Source organism: Rhinolophus hipposideros (genome assembly GCF_964194185.1).
Source record: "Rhinolophus hipposideros genome assembly, chromosome: 19".
NCBI lineage: Eukaryota > Metazoa > Chordata > Mammalia > Chiroptera > Rhinolophidae > Rhinolophus > Rhinolophus hipposideros.
In genome coordinates this window covers 19,307,577-19,328,341 of record NC_138065.1, presented here as the reverse complement: position 1 = coordinate 19,328,341, position 20,765 = coordinate 19,307,577, and the positions used below count along the sequence as shown (strand labels likewise).

The following is a 20,765-nucleotide window of genomic DNA, read 5'->3' as shown; positions in this document are numbered from 1 at the left end:
TGAGAACTTGTAAACTCATTTTTTAAAAAAAATATTCCCCCTATAACTTAACTTTTTCAAAAATCTATAGATGTTTTCCTTTGCTTTCTAAAAATATTTTTTGTTGTGGTAAAATATACATCACTTTAAACTTAACCATTTTTAAGTGTATAATTCAGTGGCATTAGGTACATTCACAATGTTGTAGGGGGTTTTCTAGCTGAATAGAATTACTAATGTACCCGTGACAGAGATGGATGAAGGATTAGCTAAGAAACAATTGTAGTCAGCTTAAAGGACGCTTCATAATCACAGAATACTTATTAGGAGACACAAATATATACACAGATGAATTGAATAGATTCCTGAATATCATCCCAAAGAGTCAGGAAAGCCCCGTAACTGTTGTGTAATGCACAGCGTCCTATCTTTATTGGAACAGTATTGTCTTATGTCAGGCCAACAACAACTTGGCACTGATGCATAATTAATGAACTGGGAAATGGATTAATGAGAATTCTCTGTAATTAATGAAAACAAACTTGCATTAATGAGTACAGCGGGTGGTGTGTCTCTGTGTGTGTGATTGTGTGTGGGTGTTGCGTGTCTGTCTGTGGGAGTAGTTTGACATATTTCATTTGTAGCACTTTTTTTTTTTTCCTCTGCTCTTACTCTCCTTCCTCATTTCCACTCCCTCATCACTCCTTTTGTTGTTCTCAGGACTGCCTGCGAACAATACCCAAACATTCAATTATGTTTTTGTATGTGGATGAGGGGGACAGTCACATATTCCATTTTTAGATGGCTATCTGAGCATATGTGAATTAATCAATATTTCATAATCTAGGTGGGGAAAAACCCTTCTTTTTTAGAGGAAAGAGGACATGTGCTTTGTGTGTGCAGCTCAACTACCATTAATGTTGATTTTCTTTTTAATTTATTGGGGTGACATTTGTTAGTAAAATTACATAGATTTCAGGTGTACAGTTCTATTTGCTTCTTGGATTCGAGGATCCAGTTTTGTCCACAAATTTGGGTAGTTCTCATCAACAATTTGTTTGAATATATTCTCTGTTCCCTTCTCTCTTTCTTCTCCTTCTGGTATGCCCATTATTCTTATATTGCTCCTTCTGATGGAGTCAGAAAGTTCTTGTAGAGTTCTTTAATTTCTTTTAAGTCTCAAGTCTCTTTCTTCTTCCATCTGTGTAATTTCCAGGATTTTATCTTCGATGTCACTGATTCTTTTCTCCATCTGGTCAACTCTACTACCTAAGCTGGTTATTTCATTCTTATTTCTTCTATTGAGTTGTTAATCTGCAGAAATTCCATTTGGTTCTTTTCAAAAATATCAATGCTCATGTTGTTCTTTGATTGTGTTTCTGAGTTTATTCAATTGCCTTTCTGTGTTTTCTTGCATCTCGTTGAGTTTTTTCAGAACTGCAATCTTGAATTCTCTATCATTTAAGTCACATATTTCCATATCTTTAAGTTCCTTTTCTGGAGACTTTTCACTTTCTTTCTGAGCTGTCTTTTTGCCTTGGTTATTCATGGCAATTACTGATTTATTATTTCTCTTCCTAGATATCTACAGGAGGGGCTTCTGCAACAGGTTGATAGGAAGAGGTCTTTTCTTTTGTTTTCCAGTACTTGTTGGTAGAATGTCTTATTTTCTCGCCGACTGTAGCCTTTTTTTCCCTCTCTGACACAGTAGTGCTATGTTTTCTCTGCACTATTCCAGCTTCTCACACAATGGGGGGGATTCCCTGGGAGACAGGTTCTCCTCTGTTAACAGTTCGCCAGGGTCATAGGGCGCCACATCCCTGTGGGGGTGCGGTGAGCTTTTGAAGTTCCAAAGCTCTTTCTGCACCAGATTCAGAGCCCGTATGTTTCAGCAGTTCTGTTTACTGCTGCAGGGATCCGCCCCGATAGGTGGGGCCAGGGGTGGGGTGAGTTGTGAGAGGTGGCCCAGACCAATGGCGGCGACCACCACCACAGTCGGTCCCGCTTCCACAACTCCCTCCCTCCTTCCCCTTTGCCGGAACTAGTTGGGCTGCGAATCTGTGTCTGCGGTCCACAGTTCTCAGAACAGCTTTGTCATGAATTGAAGTGCTGTACTCTTTGAAGGGATAAGGATTAAATCTTAAAGTGGGTCTAGGGATGAGGTGAGGAAAGAAAAAAGCCCTTAAAAATTGGGAATTTTTTTCTCCTGAGAAGTGAAAAGCAATGAACTGTACTCTATAAAAGAAAGGAAACAGTAATTATGAGCTTTTCCCCTACCACTGTATACTGCCTTCAGTTTAGAGCAAAGCAGAAGCCAACCAGTTAATTATTTCTCTAGCAAATTTAAGGGTAAAATTTTATTTATATAATTATCAAGAAGTAGAGGACTAGTGATACCATTTTAACTGGAGAAAGTGTTTCTGGGATTCTGTAAAACCATGTGGAGAAAAGGAAGAACTGAAAAATGGGATAAAATATAGTTAGTCAGATACATAGGATATAGGATGAAAAAATGATCATGGATTCAAACAAATATAAAAGAATATGAAACTACTTACAATAAATGAAGATGTCGTAATAGCACATGTACATGTGTGTACACGGTGTTAGTATCAGTGCTGTCAACAACAGCACTGATGAAAATAATACTTTCCTTCAATGGAAGGTTTGTTAAATAAATTATGACGTATCCTCTCTACGAAATATTATGTAACCATTAAGAATGATTATTTAAATCTATATTTATTGAAATACAAAGATACCCATGACCTATTATTAAGGGTCCCATTTGGGCATCAGAGAAGATGGATGTGAGTCCACCAAGTTTATGGAAGGCCCACACCTGGGTGGACCTGTCTCATGGTGTTCAAAGCAGTGATGAGGCCCACAGGTAGGGTAAGGATTCCCAGTAGTTGCCAAGTTCCATGATGGGCAAAGAAGCATTCATTCTCACCTGGACCCACTGTTCAGAGCAGGAACCAGAGGTTGGGGAGTGGAAACAATGGTCAGTTCTGGTTAATAATTTCAGAGGAATTACCAAAACATTTTTTTATTGTATTGCAGCTTTGTCTTGGAGACATACACATATATATAGCAAGGTTATTCAGACAGCCTAAATGCTGTCTATGTACACGTGAATATTAAGGACAAGAGCTCTTCACTGGTCAAAAAACATGAAAAGTTAAAGTCAGAGATGTGTTTGTTGGCTTCTTGAATCTCATTCTCTAGGGCCACCACTCCCCAGACACCATGTGCCTTTCTTGTCATCGCTGAGATCTCTGCATTTTGAGGCTGACTCATCCCAATTTTCAAGGGCCAGACCATGGCTTAGGACGTATTGAACTCGTGCCAAATGATTGTTTCACACTTATTGTTGTCTAAAAGACAACGTGTACTAGAAATGTGAAACAGGAAATGTTCATCTGACCTTTTTATGGTAGAAGTTTTCCACAGTCCATATGCTGATGTAATTATTTTAAGAATTTTTTTTTAAGTGTTTGGTGCCAGATCTGTGAAACAATTTTCTGTACTATCGTGGACATAGCATAGCTTATTGTCTCTCTTTTAGAAAAATAGAGCATTTATATGCCCTAAGGTTTGATATTATTTTTAATTAAGTTTTAAAGCGTATTTTTATTTGCTTAGTTTTGTATGCGTGAAGCGTATGTATTTGAACGTCTTTCTTTTTTGTTCGTTTGTGTGATTGTTTGGAGTGTCCTTAATTTATTTTACACAGAAATTTTTTTCCTCCATCCTCAAAGTCTATGACATATACCCTATTCTCTTCTGTTCCAGTACTGTGCTTTGTACAGTTTCCTGTAAACAGCAGTAGGAGATTACAATATACACTGGCTGGTTGGTTCTGTGTCCTTGCAAGTACTTCCGGTGAACATTTCTCAGCATAACTAATCTCTTTTTAAATTTTGGTCCTATTCTCATCAGCCCCAATCTAGTGCTTTGTCATGAATTGAAGTGCTGTACTCTTTGAAGGGATAAGGATTAAATCTTAAAGTGGGTCTAGGAATGAGGTGAGGAAAGAAAAAAAGCCCTTAAAAATTGGGAATTTTTTTCTCCTGAGAAGTGAAAAACAATGAACTGTACTCTATAAAAGAAAGGAAACAGTAATTACGAGCTTTTCCCCTACCACTGTATACTGCCTTCAGTTTAGAGCAAAGCAGAAGCCATCCAGTTACTTATTTCTCTAGCAAATTTAAGGGTAAAATTTTATTTATATAATTATCAAGAAGTAGAGATCTGAATTCAGGTATGACCATGTCTTTTTTTTCTCTTTCATTTATTGTAAGTAGTTTCATATTCTTTTTTTTATATTTGTTTGAATCCATGATCATTTTTTCATCCTATATCCTATGTATCTGACTAACTATATTTTATCCCATTTTTCAGTTCTTCCTTTTCTCCACAGAATCCCAGAAACACTTTCTCCAGTTAAAATGGTATCACTAGTAGCATTATTTCTAATGTCAATTTGAACTTCTTTTTTCTAGCACACTCTTTGCTGGGTGAATTCTTAAGTGGAGCTATAAAGAACAAATGCGTAGTGTTCAGAAAAGCTTTGCCTATGTCTTTCCATGACCCAAAACAGTTAGGTGAAAAGTTGAAATTCAATTAGTGTCTTGTTTTGTCTGCTTAGTCCCAAACAACCTATATGATTATTTTAGAAATTTTATTTTTTGTTAAATTCACTGTGTGTACGTATTTTATGTATGATGATAGTTGCATTTTTTTATATAGCTGTATAGTAAAAAGTTTTAAGTGAGAAACTGTTTTTTTGTTTTTTGTTAAATAGCCGTTTCAGAAACAAATGAGGTCAATGGGCATCTTGTTTTAGGGAGTTGGAGTAGTGGGGACTTTGGAGTAAGAGGAAGTCCTATGTCAGAGAGCTCTGTGCACATTTTCCTGAAATACCTCAGCTGTGCGTCAATGTAATCTGTTATTTTAATTAAATATAGTGGTTGCATTTTACTCTTTTTCACATTAAATTATAAAATCAATAACTTACAAATATGGCGAATCTTTGTTTTTCAAGGAGTCTTCTTCCCCTCTTCTAGTCTCTAACAATTTGCATTTCATCCTTTCAAAGACCTCAAAAGCTACTAGATTATTGTTAAAAAGCCAACACATTTTTGAAGGTTATTGCCCATTAGCCAGAGGGGAGGCCCTGAGTCATCCACATGTTCTATAGCTGGCAAAAAGGTCTGACGAAACTCCTGGCCAGATGTGTGTATGCCGGAGCATTCAGGTAAGTCAGGAAAACATGTGATTGGCATCCATTGAAAAAATGAAGTGGTAAACATGATGCAATGTATTTCTGTGCTTGAAATTGAAGCTTCATATTCAAAGGATATGGGGATTTCATTTTTCTTCTCCTGCCCCAGCTGGTGTATTTCAGTTTTGTATCAAATTGTTTCCTGGAGTCACAAAATACTTAGGGAGTACATAAAAAAAAAAAGAAAACCTTAGGAATCAAAGGCAAATCACCTCACACAACTTCTGTTAGGTGGATTCAGGAAAGCAGGCTCTATCTATCAAAGGCCCAGAGTTAAATTCATCAGCACCAATGTCTTGCCATGTTTTGATTTTCCTCTAAATGCAAGAACACTGAACAGTAAACTTTTAACTATTTTGTGTAGGCAAATGTTAAACTCAAAGTGCTAATCTCTTCAAGGTCAAGCATATTATATAGGTAAATTGTAAAGGTGAATTTGTAAGGATGAAGATGCAACTTAAATGTTTAAATATTTATTAATTGTTACACATTTTTACAGGAAAAAATTATTGCTATTTATTTTTCAGAATGGGGTGTAATTGCTATACCAAAATCCACAAAATGTGAAAGAGTAAAGGAAAGTTATAAGGTGAGAACCAATTATTTTTATTTGAAAGGCATAGGTAATAAATGTGAACAGATATATTCATAAAATATATATGAAAGGATATATAAGAAACTAGAAACTGATTGCCTATGAATCCGGGTATTCTATACAGTCTGTTTTATTGTAGTGTTTGAATTTCTTTCCTTGTACCTGTATATCTCTTTAAAAAAAAAAAAGACAGAGAGAACTGTGGTACATGTGCAAATATTTTCACTCTGTCTTCATTTCCGTAAAACTGTAAAAGGATGGTTAGTAGGTTCTACGCTCTAGCCATGATGTCCCTTGATTTTGTTTACCTCATAACACTAGCTCAAGTTTGTAAATTCTTTCAAGCTACCAAATTAATTTCACACCCATTACCCAATTGGTAAGATTGCAAAACTATTACTTTAGCTCTTCTAGTTTTCTTGTCTTTATATGTGATGTCACTTTAACTGCAGTGTTTTTTTTTCCATAATACCACACACAAAAACTATGAAGCCAGCCAATGTAATTTTCTTCAGTAGTCCTGAATGAATGTCCATTTGATACCTTAATATTTTTCTTTCTTAAGTATTAGACCAACCTCTCACAGAATGATAGGTCTCGGGCTCTTAGAATAGAGACAATTATGATACTCAGGTGTCTATCCTGTTAGTCATATGGAGTTCCCATCCCAATTCTGTCTGATGCTACCTTTGTCTTATCCCACTGGGCCCAAGCCAGAACATTCAATAACTGAATCTGAGAATAAATGAAAACAGCAGTCAAAATTAAATGGATGGTGTGGAAAGAAAGTGGGCCTACTGGGTATTAAGAAATTTGTCCCTCCCAGTTTACCCTAAACCCTCTGCTGCTGAAAGGTAAATACCACTGCTTTTCCTGTAAATAAATAGAAGACCAAATAAGAAACAAACCAGAATGAAGCTACTCTCTTTCCTTATATTTGGCTCACTGGATTTATCAACAGACCTTCATTCTCCTTTTTCATTCTCATGCTCACAGGCTGAATTTCTAATGGAGGTCATAATTTCGATTTAGCTAAAATCAGTTCAGGCCATTTAATACTGAAACAGGCTTCATGAACAGTGACCTGCTAGGAGTTGGCAGACAGCTGAAATGATGAGCAGCGCTGTTCAGTTCTGCACATTTTGCCGGCCAGTGATTAAGAATATCTTGACCAACTATTGTATGTCAACTGTAATGGAAAGATAAAAAAATATATTAAAAAAAAAAAAAGAATACCTGGACCAATAACGAGAGGGAAACTAGTTCTCTTTTCTTCATTCTTTCTTCCAAGCTAGTTTTTAACCTCAGGAAAGACTCACTCTTATGTGGCTGCCTAATATTTAATTGGCTAAGTAATGTGTCTACATAATGTTTAAAGGCAATGGGCCCAGTGGTTAAAGATGAAGGCTTGCCATCAAACAGACCTCCAACTCTGTCCCTTACCACACATAGGACCTTGGGAAAGTTACTTTACCCCTTTAATCATCAGCTTCCTCATTTGTAAACTACATTTGCTGGAAGGAGTAATTCCTTTTTAATGCATAAAGTTCACAGTACAGGGCCTATAAGAGGTATTCAATAAAAAGTTATTATTATCATTACTAAAACATTTTTAATACTTAACACCCACATGGAAATATGTTGTCTGATGTTTGAATGAATGCATGTGGGAATGAATTAATTCATTCGAGAAAATATATGGTATGAAAGCATGCTCTGCAGAGAGTCCAGAATCTGGATTCTGCTTTTGACTGGGCCTCCTATGAACTGGGTCTCCTGTGTGGACTAGTTGTTCCACCTCTGAGACTTATTTTCCTAATCTTTAAAACCTATCTTGCAGGGTTACAAGAGTCTTCAAATATAGGTTATTTTAGGGAGGCAATTCCATGTTTGCACAAAGAAGCGATTTAATTCCTCTTTATCCCCCCATATACTCACAGTCAAAAGTTATGTCAGCCTTACCTTAGAAAAATTAAGTTCCATATGAAACAGATTAAAAAATTGTTACTGAAATAAATTTTCAATTACATGAGCATTTTATTTGGAGATGGCAGGTAATAAAGAGATCCTAACAGAATTAGGGTCCATTATCTTTTAGGGAGTATTAGAAAGAAATAGTTAAGGGACATTAGGTGCCTTCTTTCTATCTTTCCCCTCATATTAGAGTTTGAGTTCAGGAACAAGAAATGAAATAGACTTTGCATTTTTCATATTTAGCCAGCTGCTCTGGTTTGCATAATCACAATGTAATTGAAATGACCATTTCTGCAGTTTTACTATTCAGTGCCTTCACTTTGTCCCAGCTAGGAAAAATGAATAGCTGATGTTTTGTACTTTGTATTTGTAAATACATTGCAGTAAGGAAGACAAAGAATGCCCTAAAGCTTTTAAATATTTTAGAGGTACATCTACTGAACTATTTTATACATTTCTAGGATTTAAAAAATAATAATTTTACATCTAATAAAATGATAAGACTATACAGTAAAACCATATTGGTTCAAATTTCCCAATTTTATTTTCTAATGACTACCTCAAAATTTGTGTGCTGGTCACTTTTTGAATACCTCAGTGGATACTCTTGATTGATTAATGTATAACTTGATCAGGTCCTTAATTTGTATTTGTTGCATAAACCTCACCTTGAAAACTAGTGCAAAGAATTTATGCAAGTAAGATTGGGAAAAAGGATTGTTAAAACTATTAAAGAAAATAAAATTTAGAAGTGGCTCTTCACATACAAATATTTCACACGTGAAGGTATTCTAGGCCCATATTAAAAGGGTCTAGTTCTAGATCTGCTTTCCATGCACTTGAGTTCCAAAGGTCATCTTTAGCGTGTGCTCCTGACTGGCGTGGCTTGTGTTGTCTCATACATCGCTCCTGAGCTTTGGTGTTTACCCTGTTTGCCCCTCCTGCCCTGTACAACCAGGTTTGCAATCTTCCTAAAGTTTCCTTATACTTGTGCTGCTACCCAAGTTTGTGAGCAAGTTGCAGTCTCATTTCTGGTCTATATAGCTTGTGCAGAGAAAGACAGAGATACATTTTTTTTTTCCAACGGGGAGCTCTTAAAGGTTTTCAGGCATGCGAGTAAGATAATCAACTATATATAGGGGGGTAGGATAGAGCCTGGCTGAGGCCAGAGAAACCAACTGAACAGTGTAAGAAAATATAAAAAACTTTGAATGATAGCATAGACAAGTAAGAAATAGTTAAGTGTTTAAATAAAGACACTGCTATTTAACCTGTTGTCTGCAACATTTTTAATTCTATCAGTAGGGGAATTGAACAGACCAGATAAGAACATTGTTACTGTTAACTTTGTAACACAACAATAAGCATCTGACAATTTGTAATTCAACAATGAAGTAAGAAAATTCAAAAGCAGTCTCTCAAAATTCATCATCTGGCAGTAATCTCTTTCTCAATGTTTCTCACAGCTCCTTGGACCAATAATACAATAATTTTTAATTTTATTTGGTTGGCACCTAGGAACCAACTTCTGTTTTCTCTCCACCAACCCTCCTGCCCCTGTTCTTACCTCTATGCTAGAACGTACAACCATTTTCCAAGGCCAGAGTCCCTTATCTGCAATTCCAAAATCCAGAAAGCTCTGAAAATCAAGTTTAATCTATGTTTGGTGCTAAAACTTATTTGGCAGCAAATCCTGACCTGAGCTGACATGAAGCTATTTATGTTGTTTCACTACAAATATGTTGCTGTATTTGTTTATCAGCGGTTGTCCTAGGCTCTTTGAGGAGGTGTTACATATTATGTGTAACATATATTGTCTTACCTTTCTAAAAATCCATAAATAGTGTTGGTTCTGAAGCTCAAGTTGTGGTCCACGTGCTTTGGATAAAGATGGATGGAGCTTCACTGTCACTACTTGCTGGTCTCCCCCACTAGGTGGAGAGAGGTCTCTGGACTCAGCCCCCGATTCCTTTATCTGCCTGGTGGGTCTCACCAAATGTTGAACCAAGGAATAAGCAAATGAACATTAGCTTTCAATTTAACATATTTAGATGTATCTATTCTCCTCTGTTCTTATTTTTTAAATATTACTACTTTGAGAAAAAAACAGTCAGAGCTAACAGTTCGTTTTTCTTTCTTTTTTTAACTGAAAACATAAATATTTGGCCAGATTGAAAAATCAGCAACACAACCAAGAATAATACCATGTTTCCTGGTTTTTAAATTTGTTTTTATTACCTAGCTAAGACTAATATTATGAATGCCAGATAATGCAAAGGCCAAGGGAAACAACTTTCTTTAGAATGCTATTGAAATCTTACTAGCTAAAAGATGAAAAAAGAAATCAATATAGGCAAGGATACAGTGAAATGAGCATTCTCAAACAATGCTCGTAGGGGTATGGATTGTTAGAGTCTTGTTAGAAAGCACTTTACAATACAGATCAAGAAGGTTAATAGAATGATGCAAGAATATTTAACACACATTATCTGAGAAACATAAGTTCTTGAGGCCTATCAGTTTGGTTATTTCTTTAGGAGGTTCCAGCAAATGACTTACTTTCTCTGAAGGCAGCCAATATTTAGTTTTGTATGACCTGCTATGTTAATATATTTGTTTGTTAAGTTTTTAAGACTGTCTTTTGTTTTGACATCCTTTTAAAATGTTATAGCCCCTATCCATCTTGTTTGAACATATTGTATAAGTACAAGACAGGTTAGTTTCAAAATCTCTCACATTAATGTACTTCGTTGGTTTTGGCTAATAATTCTATTAGCTAACTGTAACTGTATTACAATGTATAGTGATTTTTGAACACCCTCCTAAAACTATGAACAATGCATACATAGAACCTCCACATTGTATTAAAGACAGTTCATGTAGGAAATCAGAAGCTACTCTATGGGAAGTAAATATGAAGAGGCTTCCACAACCGTTGGAGGGGTTCGGAGATGAACAATCATGCCCACCATCTCAGTGTGCATTGCCAAGGTGCTTGGTTCTGAGAACTTTCTTGAAAGTCTCTTTCTCTCAAGAATCTCCAGGAAGCTCCTACTAGCTACATAAGCTTGCAGCATTAAAACAAATAATTCCCAAACAGCCACAACTTGGGAATCTGTTTTTCGCAGTCGGTCGGCCCCTAAATCCACGGGCCCCTATGCTTTCAGCAGCACTCTGTCAAATCTACTACCTACTCTGTAGTTCTGACTCTATCGCTGATTATCATTTCAACAAGCATGAAAATATTTTAATACTGAATGACCAGGAAAGATCTTGTTTTAGTTTTCTTTTCTTATAGTTTTCTTCTTTCATTCAATTCTGATAAGACTTTCTAGGTCTTTTATAAATGTACTCTGCTTCTTTGAAACGACCTTTACAAATAAGGTTAATATACAAATTGTTACTTTAATTTGATAAAGCATATAATCTCTACCTTGTAAAATATTTTGAATGCCTCTGACATTGCCTTTTCTCCACACAGGCAGAATGAAGTGATATTTTAAGATTTCCTGTGACTTGTAAGGTATGGAAAGTTTGACTGATTTATATTGTGTTCTGACTTCCTGAGGCAGTTTTCCTAAGGCTATTCCACTTTATTCAAACCACGAAACAAAGCTTGTTGTTTTTTGTTTTTTAATCAAAATTCAGTCTAGAACTGTTTATTTCAGTTTTGTTTTTTTGCCTCTTAAGCTGAATTTCTGTGGAATGTTATAGTAGAAATTTTATTTTATAAAAATTTCTGTTAGAGGGATGAGTCTAGAAGCATTTGAGAAAAAGAATTCCCAGCTTTATTTTCAAAATTACTTTTAAAAATGAATAAGTTTACTATTTAACATATGTGCTGTTGTGCACTTGCATTTTTGTCTATACCACATAATTTAAGATTTTATTATCTGTTACCTACTCTAATAATGTTTGTGAAAGTCACGTCTTCTGCAATAATAGTGTTTTTTCTTTGGGACAAGAATCATATTTTACAGTTCTGTATTCCTAGGCCTGTACTGTAGCGTTAGACCTGTAGTATGTAGTATGATAAATTGGTGTTTATGTTATATTATTTTAATTTAATTCTTATAATTTAGTCTTACTTGCCTTCCTTAACCACACTTTATAGATACAATATAGATTGTCCTATGGCCTAAGCTTAGTATTCAGTAGCATTACTGGATGTTTGTACATGGGTTTTTCTGATTTGAATCTTTCCCGTAAGAATTAGAATAGAAATGGGGAAATTTAGTCTTTCTGAAAAGATCTGTCATCTGTTTTTTTCATGGCTTTTTATTAATATATTATAAAGGCTCTGGAACCAGAATGCATGGGTTCAGATCCTAGTTTTGCCACTTATTAGCTCTGTGTGTTCACAGGGAAGCTTTCTGTGCCTCAGTTCCCTTAGTTTCAAAAGAGGGCTCACAATAGTAACAACTGCTCAATAGCTTGGTGTGAGGATTCAATGAGTTTGCTTCTGCAAGCAAATAGAACAGTTCTTAGTACATAGTAGCTGAGCAATAAATGTTAGCTGTTACTGTATTTTTATTTATATTTAGTAGTTTTTGCTCTTTGCTAATTATATTTTCTTAATGATTGTACTAATCATTTAATGATTGCACTAATGCCTTTTGAAGCAACCACATTTTGAAAACCATGTAAACAGAGATAGCTTTCCCCAACAAGCTTGTTTCAGAGCTGCTTCCTGGGGGGTTAAAGAAAAGGCAGGAACATTTTGTTTTTCCAGTGCCAGCAATTAATCCTTCCATTCTTCTTCAGTAAAAATTTTAAACTATGTTAAAGATACTGCTTTGGACTAAACATATATGTCTGCTCTCCTCATCCCCAAATTCATACATTGAAACCTAATTCCATTGTGAAGTATTTGGAGGTGGACCCTTTGCAAGATACTTAGCTCATGAGGGTGGAGCCCTCATGAATGGGACTAGTGTTCTTATAACAAGAAATACGAGAGATGATCTCTCTATCTCGCCACCACGTGAAGATATATAGCAAAGTATCCATCTGCAAACCTGGAAGATGGCTCTCACCAGCAACCAAATCAGACAGCATCTTGATCTTGGATGTCCCAGCCTCCAGAACTATGAGAAATAAATTTCTGTTGTTTAAACCACCCAGTCTCTAGTATTTTTGTTATAGCAGCCTGAATGGACTAAGACAGATATTAATTTGAATAAATACACAGCCTATAGCTTTGAAAATTTCACAGTAACAGAAACACAAGTATTGTCTCTCTTGAGTGGGTTATAATGTGATGTGGAATGTGTTGTTATAGTCATATGATCAATACGATAGAGCAACCGGCTACCTGGTAAAGTCAAGGAAATCTTCCCTGAGCAATTGACTTTTACATGAGTTGAGTCTTGAAGGTTGAATAGAAATGTACTAGGCAAAGACGGGAGAGGTCATACCAGACAGAAACTGGCACATGCAAAAGCACAGAGTCATGGAACAGCCTGGAAGTCTGAGGAACTGTATGAAGTCCAGACCTGCTGGAGCTCATAATACACCATAGGTGAAGAGGAAAAGAGGCTTGAAAAGTGGAGTTACATTGAGAAGGGTTTCTATTTTTTTGTATGTTAAGACAAAGAATTTATATTTTATTCTATAAGTAAGTGGGAGCCAGTTATAAAACCATTTTTCAGTTATGATTTTTTTTTAAGCAAGAAGAAAACATGACCAGCAAAAGAGTGATACCATCAAGAAGACAGCTTAGTGTCAGAAAGAGGTAAGTTTAAATGCCAGCTCCAGTACTTAGCAGCACATTTTCTAGAATAAATTGTTTAATCTCCCTTAATTTCCTCATGTAGAAATACCACAGTAATACAACTCTGCTGCATATGGGTGTTGCATTAAAGGAAGTAATGTATTTTACTTTATTATAAAAATACTTTTATAAAGTATTTTTAAAATACTATATTATAAAAATTACTTTTATAAAGTATTTTAAATGCTTGACATGGTACTTGGCATAGAGTTGACACTCGAAAAGGTTCCTCTCCCCTCACTATGTAGAAAGGTCTCTCTGAAGACAGTGAAGAAGATAGACTAGAATAGATGGATAAACATGAGGAGGTCAGACCAGCAGGGCATAGACTTTACTATAGAACTGGGAATGGTGAAGAAAGGTGAGATTTAAAAGTCATTTCTCTTCTGAGGTAAAGATTTTGTAGCTATTGGAAGTAGCCAGTGAAAAAGGGGAATTGAGACTGACATTGAGATTTTTAGTTTAGGAGGTTTGAAGCACCTCCTGTGTTATAGACATCATCCTAGGTATTGTGGATGGATAAAACATATCTTCTTTCTTGAGGTTCTCAAAATCTATCTGAGAGACAGACACTTATATGCATAGATATAACGATTTATATTCTAGGTTGGTTTTTGTAGCAGCATCACCTTTCACATCTTTTACAAATGGGAGGAATGATTTATTGTGGTCACTTGTCTGAACTATTGTTGAATTGTGTAAACACTATCAGATTCCAGATTTTCTTTTGATTAATTGTAGTCAGCGTGTATTTTCAGCATTGAATTTTCCGTATCCTTTATCCTTTATATATAATAGCTCAAACGTATATACTTGCATAATTTTTATGGAATACAATTAGAGGCATCTCATTAAGATTTAAAAGAAGTGTTCCAGTCACAATGGCAGAGTAATTAAATGCTATGCTCACTTCATCCCACGACCACATCAAAATTACAACTAAACTACAGAGCAACCATCACTGAGAATCACCTGAAGTCTAGCTGAATGGAAGTCCTACAACTAAGGACATGCAGAAGAAGCCACGTTGAGACTGGTAGAAGGAACGAAGATGCAGAACAGATTGGTCCCACATCCATGTGTGATGGTTAAAAATCAGGAGGGTTATCTCATCTGAAGAGCTCTCCCCTGAAGAGTGCAGGGTCCCAGCTCCTCACGAGACTCCCCCACCCCAGGATTCCAGTGTTGGGAAGACAAGTCCCCATAACGTCTCACTTTGAAAATCAGCAGAGACTGTGGCTGTGAGATGGAGGGTGGCTAGAGTCCTGGACACACCTCTTAAAGGGCCTGGACATGGACTTATTCGCTGACAGACTCACCTACTCTGAGCTTCAGCACTGGGGAAGCAGCTCAAAATGCATCAGGGACATAAGGGGAGGAAGTGAATTGTCTGGTTTCAGGGTGAGAGTTGGAGGGACCTCTTTCTTCCAGATAGAAATGCTGGTAGAAGCCATTGTTCTTTTGTTGACCCCTCCTACCATCCAGCCTTCACACACAGGTGAGCACCATACCTGAGTCTCCATCAACCTAGCTGACACTGTTCATCCCACCCTATTGATTCCTTAAGACCCGACCCCACCCAGGCCGCTTCCAGTGGCTTTTCCATACAAACAGCTTGTCTTGGCTCATTCTACTGACTTTCCTAAGATCTCTCAAAGCTTCACAAATCCAAACAAGCAGCATCTGGCTTCAGTATGCCCCATGTCCCTTGCTTAGCCCTCCACAGTCCAGCACTAGTGGCAGCCAACCTCAATTCACAGCTGAACCTCTCCCAGGGACCTTCAAGCTCAGCATAAGTGGCAACCATCTGTAGAACACTTTATAGCTCATACCAAGTAGCCCCAGGGAGTGGCTGACCTTAGCCTGCACCAGAGCCCCTCCCAAGACGTCCCAGAACCAACACACCTGGTGGCCAGCTTCAAACCACATCAAAACACCAAAAAACAAAAAAGTCCAAAAATAATCAGGATAGTCTAAGAAGTCTCTGGGAAAACATCAAGCATACTAACATTCACATCATAGTGGTACCAGAAGGAAAAGAGAGAGAGCGCAAGGAATTGAAAACATATTTAAAGAAATAATGAAAGAAAACTTCCCTAATCTGATGAAGAAAATAGACACACAAGCCCAGAAAACACAGAGTTGAACTCAAGATGAACTCAAGCAGGCTCACACCAAGACACATCATAATTAAAATGCCAAAGGTTAAAGACAAAGAGAATCTTAAAAGCAGCAAGAGAAAAGCAGTTAGTTACCTACAAAGAAGCTCCCATAAGACTGTCAGCTGATTTCTGAACAGAAACTTTTCAGGCCAGAAAGGATTGGCAGGAAATATTCAAAGTGATGAAAAGCAAGGACCTGCAACCAAGATTACTCTACCCAGCAAAGCTATCATTTAGAATCAAAGAACAGATAAAGATGTTCCCAGACAAGAAAAAGCTAAAGGAGTTCATCAACAAAATGTTAAAGGGACTTCTTTAAGAGGAGCGGGGGGAGAGGAAACAATAAAAAAATATGAATAATACAATGGCAATAACTACATATCCATCAACAATTACTTGAAATGTAAATGGATTAAATGCTCCAAATGAAAGACATAAAGTGGCTGAATGGATAAGAAAACAAGACTCTTACATATGCTGCCTACAAGATACTCACTTCATATTGAAAGACACACAGACTGAAAGTAAAGGATGGGAAAAGATATTTCATGAAAATGGAAAAAACGAACAAACAAAAGCTGGGGTAACAATATTATACCAGACAAAACAGACTTCAAAACAAAGGCTATAACAAGAGACAAAGAAGGACCATGTAATCCCACTTCTGGGTATTTATCCAAAGAAACCCTTTGATTAAAAACTATTTTGAAGGGACTTGTGCATCCATATGTTTATTGCAGCATTATTTACAATAGCCAAGATATGGAAGCAACTTTAATGTCTATCAATAGTTCAATGGATGAAGAAGAAATTGATACATATATACAATGTAACATTACTCAGCCATAAAAATCATGATATCTTGCCATCTGCAACAATATGGATGGACTAGAGGATATTATGCTAAGTAAAATAAGTCAGACAGAAGGACAAATACCATATGATTTCACTTATATGTAGGATCTAAAAAATAAAATCAACAAAACAGAATCAGACTCATGTATACAGAGAAAATTTTGATGGTTGTCAGATGAGACGGCTTTGGGGGAGTGGGTGAAAAGGGGGAAGGGACTAAGAAGTACAAATTGGTAGTTACAAAATAGTCATGGGATGTAAAGTACAGTATAAGGAATACTCATATAGTCAATAATATTGTAATAACTATGTAGAGTTTCAGATAGGTTCTAGACTTATTGGGGTGAGCACTTCATAGAGTGTATAATGTCTAATCACTATGCTGTATGCCTGAAACTAATATTGTGTGTCAACCGTAATGGAAAACTAAAATAAAATGTTTTGAAAAGAATTCCAAGAAATAATTGTATCACTGAAAAAAAAATGTAAGAGAAGCACTTTAAGTCCTGCAAGCAAGGTCTTATAATCATCAGTCTCAGAACATACCAATTCTTTAAATGACATAAGGTTGACAAGAAATAGAAAGAACCGTTAAGAAAAGAAAAAAAGAAAAAGCTAAAGTTCAGTGACACGTAAAGAAATGAGACATTTCCAGAGCAGTCTGTTCTTCTCATTAGTAATTTACTTCCTTGTAAACTGACTAATACATAGCATTTTCAGTTAATTGTACTTTTTAAAACTTTCTGTAGTAGTGTTATCACTGTGACATATGTACCCTGAGTACACCTTTTAGTATTAACCCTATTGGGTTTGACAGTAGTTTCAGTTTTTTCATGTTCTTTTGCCTAGCACCCTCAAAAGTAAATCTGTCTTCTGTCTCTAAATTTGTCATCTTTTTATATGTTATTGACCCATCTTCATATATTATGTTCTCTTAATCTTTAAAGTCTGAATTAAATAAAAAATTCACATTTGGATCTTATTTGAAGTACTCATCAAAACTCTAATTCCAGCTGAAGATTTTTTTTTAAAGCATGTATCTAACAGTGGTGGAGTTAGAAGAGAGGTCTGATGATTCCCAGTCCTGGGTTAAGTGTTTCAATTGGAAGAATATGGAGACAGAAGACACACAGTAAAAGGAGACAAAGGAGGAAGTGGAGCCCCCAAAAATGAGAGTTATAGAGGAATAGAAGTGGGGTGCTATATGTATGTATGTCTTTAAGAAGGTGACAGAATTTGAAAATACATGCCAGTGAAAGGATGGAGGTAAATGACTAACAATCAACTGTCATGGTAACCCATAAAGAAAGCAGGGTGGAACGGATATTGTTTTCCCAGAGAAAATTTAAGTTCCAAAAGATCAAATAAGATTTCTTGGATAAGGGAAAATACTTGATAAAGGTGGGTACTTGAAGGGACACAACAGGGGCTTCTGGCAATGTTCTTTCTATTCCTTGACCTGGTTAGTGGTCCCATATTCATTTTGTGGTAATTCATTATATAGTACACTAATGCTTTAGGCACTTTTCTCTATAGGTGTTATGTTTCAATTAAAAAGAAAATATTTGACTTCTAGCTTATTAAATTCTACTCTGTTTGTGAGCACATCACAGATTACCTAAGTCCCTTTGTTATTTGTGTCTTTCTGAAGACATTTGGTGTTTTTCTTCTAATTCAAATCAATTCAGCCAACATTTATTGAATGTCTGAATATGCCAGATACAAAAGATAAAGAAAACCTGCTATCAAGACGGTCACAGTCTTATGGGGAAATGTAACGCAGGGGGATAGAACAACACCTCAGGTATGTAAATGGTTTTATGGTAAAAATGTTAAAAACAGGAGTAGCATGGAAGAAATAAAGGAAAACTTTGTTCAGGAGGTGTTTTTTGAGTTGATGGATCACTTCATACTAGTATAATAGAAAGCTCATAAGGTAGGAAAAGGCATTTTCCAGGAGCTATGATAAACCCTGTACATAGATTATATCACCAAATCCTCCTAGTAGCATTATGGGGAAGATACTATTATTGCTACTATATTATTACAGATACTAGATCATTACAGATAATTATTACAGATAAATTGAGGCTTAAGGAGATTAATTAATTATCCAATGTCACACAGTTAGAATGTGATTCAGCTGAGACTGATGGACTCGGCAGTCTAATTATAGAGCCTCGATGAAGTTTTTCCTTCAACATCATGCAGCAACGAGTCTTCACATGGGAGTATACCAAAACAGACGTGTTCATAATAGCATTTGTTTCTTGCAGTTCTCTTTAAACCTTGAATTTGTTCATTTATTAGTCAATGTTAATTAAGTACCTAGTATGTGACAACAATGTAGTAGGAATTGAGGATCAGGGGTGAATACTACTGAAGTTACCTCTGTGCTCGTGGAATTACCACTGTAAGGAAGAAAGCAGAAATAATGACCGATCACAATGAAGTATGATAAGGATTATGACAAGATGGCACTAAAGAAATGTGGGGAGTTTAACCTGGTAGGGAAGCCAACCATGTTAGAGAATTTGGGAGGCTCTCTCTGAAGAAGTGAGAATTCCACTGAGATCTGAGGGAGGGGCAGAAATGACGTAGGTGAAGTGGAGGAAACGAGAGTTTCACGCAAGTTAAATGCCAAGGTGAGATGGACATACAAATGCCCCACAAAGATTTCCCTTTAAGGAAGGGTTCACTGTCCCAGGTGCTGGCAGTGCCGGCCTTCTGTCTGGTGTTGCCTCAGCTACAGAGAGATGCCTCACCCAAGGTCGTGTACATACCAGCCAACTCTGATGGGCCATTTCGGTTTCCCAGAACCTAGCACGGTAGGCTGAGGCTGTCGGGCTTGCATCACAGCTTGATTTCTCCCTCTTCCCAATCCTGCTTCCGCCCCCTCCCTTCCATGGGTGTTGCTCTCAAGAGCACTCCCTAATAAACATCCTGAACACTAAACTGTGCCGGCGTCTGCTTCCTGGAGAAACCAAACTGCATTACAACATGAAAAGGCTTTGATGAGTTAAGGTACAACAGGCATTCAGAATGCTGTAGATTGAGTGGGAGACAGAGATGGGCTGAGGCTGAAAGGTGGACCAGGGCCAAATCCTGAAGCAGCTGGAAAACTTGCTAAGCACTTTTCCTAAAGGCAGTGGTGAGTCTGAAGCCATTGTATGATTTTAAGCAGAAACATGATCAGATTTGCAGTTTTGAAATGTTACTTTGGCTGTAGTATACGATAGATAGCAAGAGTGCTCGAAACACCAAACTCCTATCTTTTGAAAAACTTTTCTCTTCTTTTCAGTATTAATGATCAGGAGAAGGTACCAAACTGTCTTTCCTGTCCTTGAATCATTGTTTTTCATTCCCCACCCTTGTCAATAAAAGCTACCAAATCAGTTCCAGGGTTTATGCAGCTACAGTTCTATGAAATGTTATCTAGTATTAGCTTCTTGAGAGACCATAGGAAACAGTGTTCTATGAGGACTTGGAAAGTTATTTGTTCTGTGGTGATGAAAACAAACTGTTCAGTATTGCTAGGAAAGTTTAAAGTGATAAGTCACTAGACACATGACCTCCAGATACAACATCAAAAGAAGACCTGTCTTCCTCCAATCAGATGTTTGTGGTTTTATTTTTATTTTTCACCATAATTCCCATATATGTGTATCATGTAGTAGTTATATTATGACAGTTCATTTGTCAGGAATAATTTGACAAGCCAACATTGGGTTTTTTTAAAGCTTTCTTGAGGTATAATTAGCATAAAATAAACTGCATGTATTTAAAGTATGCAATTTTGATAAGTTTAAACCTAGGTATATATCTGTGAAACCATCGACGTGATCAAGATAACAAATATTTCTAACACCCTAAAAGTTTCTTTGTGTCCCTTTCTCCCAGGCAACAACTGATCCACTTTCTGTCACTAGAGATGACTTTGGATTGCCTATAAATGTAATCATAAAGCATGTACTTTTTTTTTTTTTTGGTCTAGCTTCTTTCATTCAGTATAATGATTTGGAAAACTAGATGTAAAAAGTTCAGTTAAATCATATTTTATAGGTGATCCAAGTTGTTACACATAAAAACCTTGAGTTTAACTACATGGTACCATATGCACTGTAAACATCAACAGTGAAG

General features: G+C 36.5%; 1 protein-coding gene and 1 long non-coding RNA gene across 3 annotated transcripts in view; both read left to right on the top strand.

Annotated features, from left to right (window-relative positions):
- The window catches only part of LOC308487480, a 133,525-nt gene extending 120,572 nt beyond the window's left edge, over positions 1-12,953 (top strand). The window contains exons 1-3 of one of the 2 annotated variants that reach the window (XR_013991705.1): positions 3,926-4,243; positions 5,794-5,855; positions 11,317-12,953. This is a non-coding gene — a long non-coding RNA (uncharacterized lncRNA). Of the gene's footprint in view, positions 1-3,925; positions 4,244-5,793; positions 5,856-11,316 lie in introns of those variants that run through there. The other variant, XR_013991704.1, reaches the window with a different exon arrangement.
- A 6,648-nt stretch (positions 12,954-19,601) lies between these two features.
- The window catches only part of S1PR1 (sphingosine-1-phosphate receptor 1), a 43,081-nt gene continuing 41,917 nt past the window's right edge, over positions 19,602-20,765 (top strand). The window contains exon 1 of the mRNA XM_081025755.1: positions 19,602-19,776. The gene's annotated coding sequence lies outside the window, so the exon portion shown is untranslated. The remainder of the gene's footprint in view (positions 19,777-20,765) is intronic.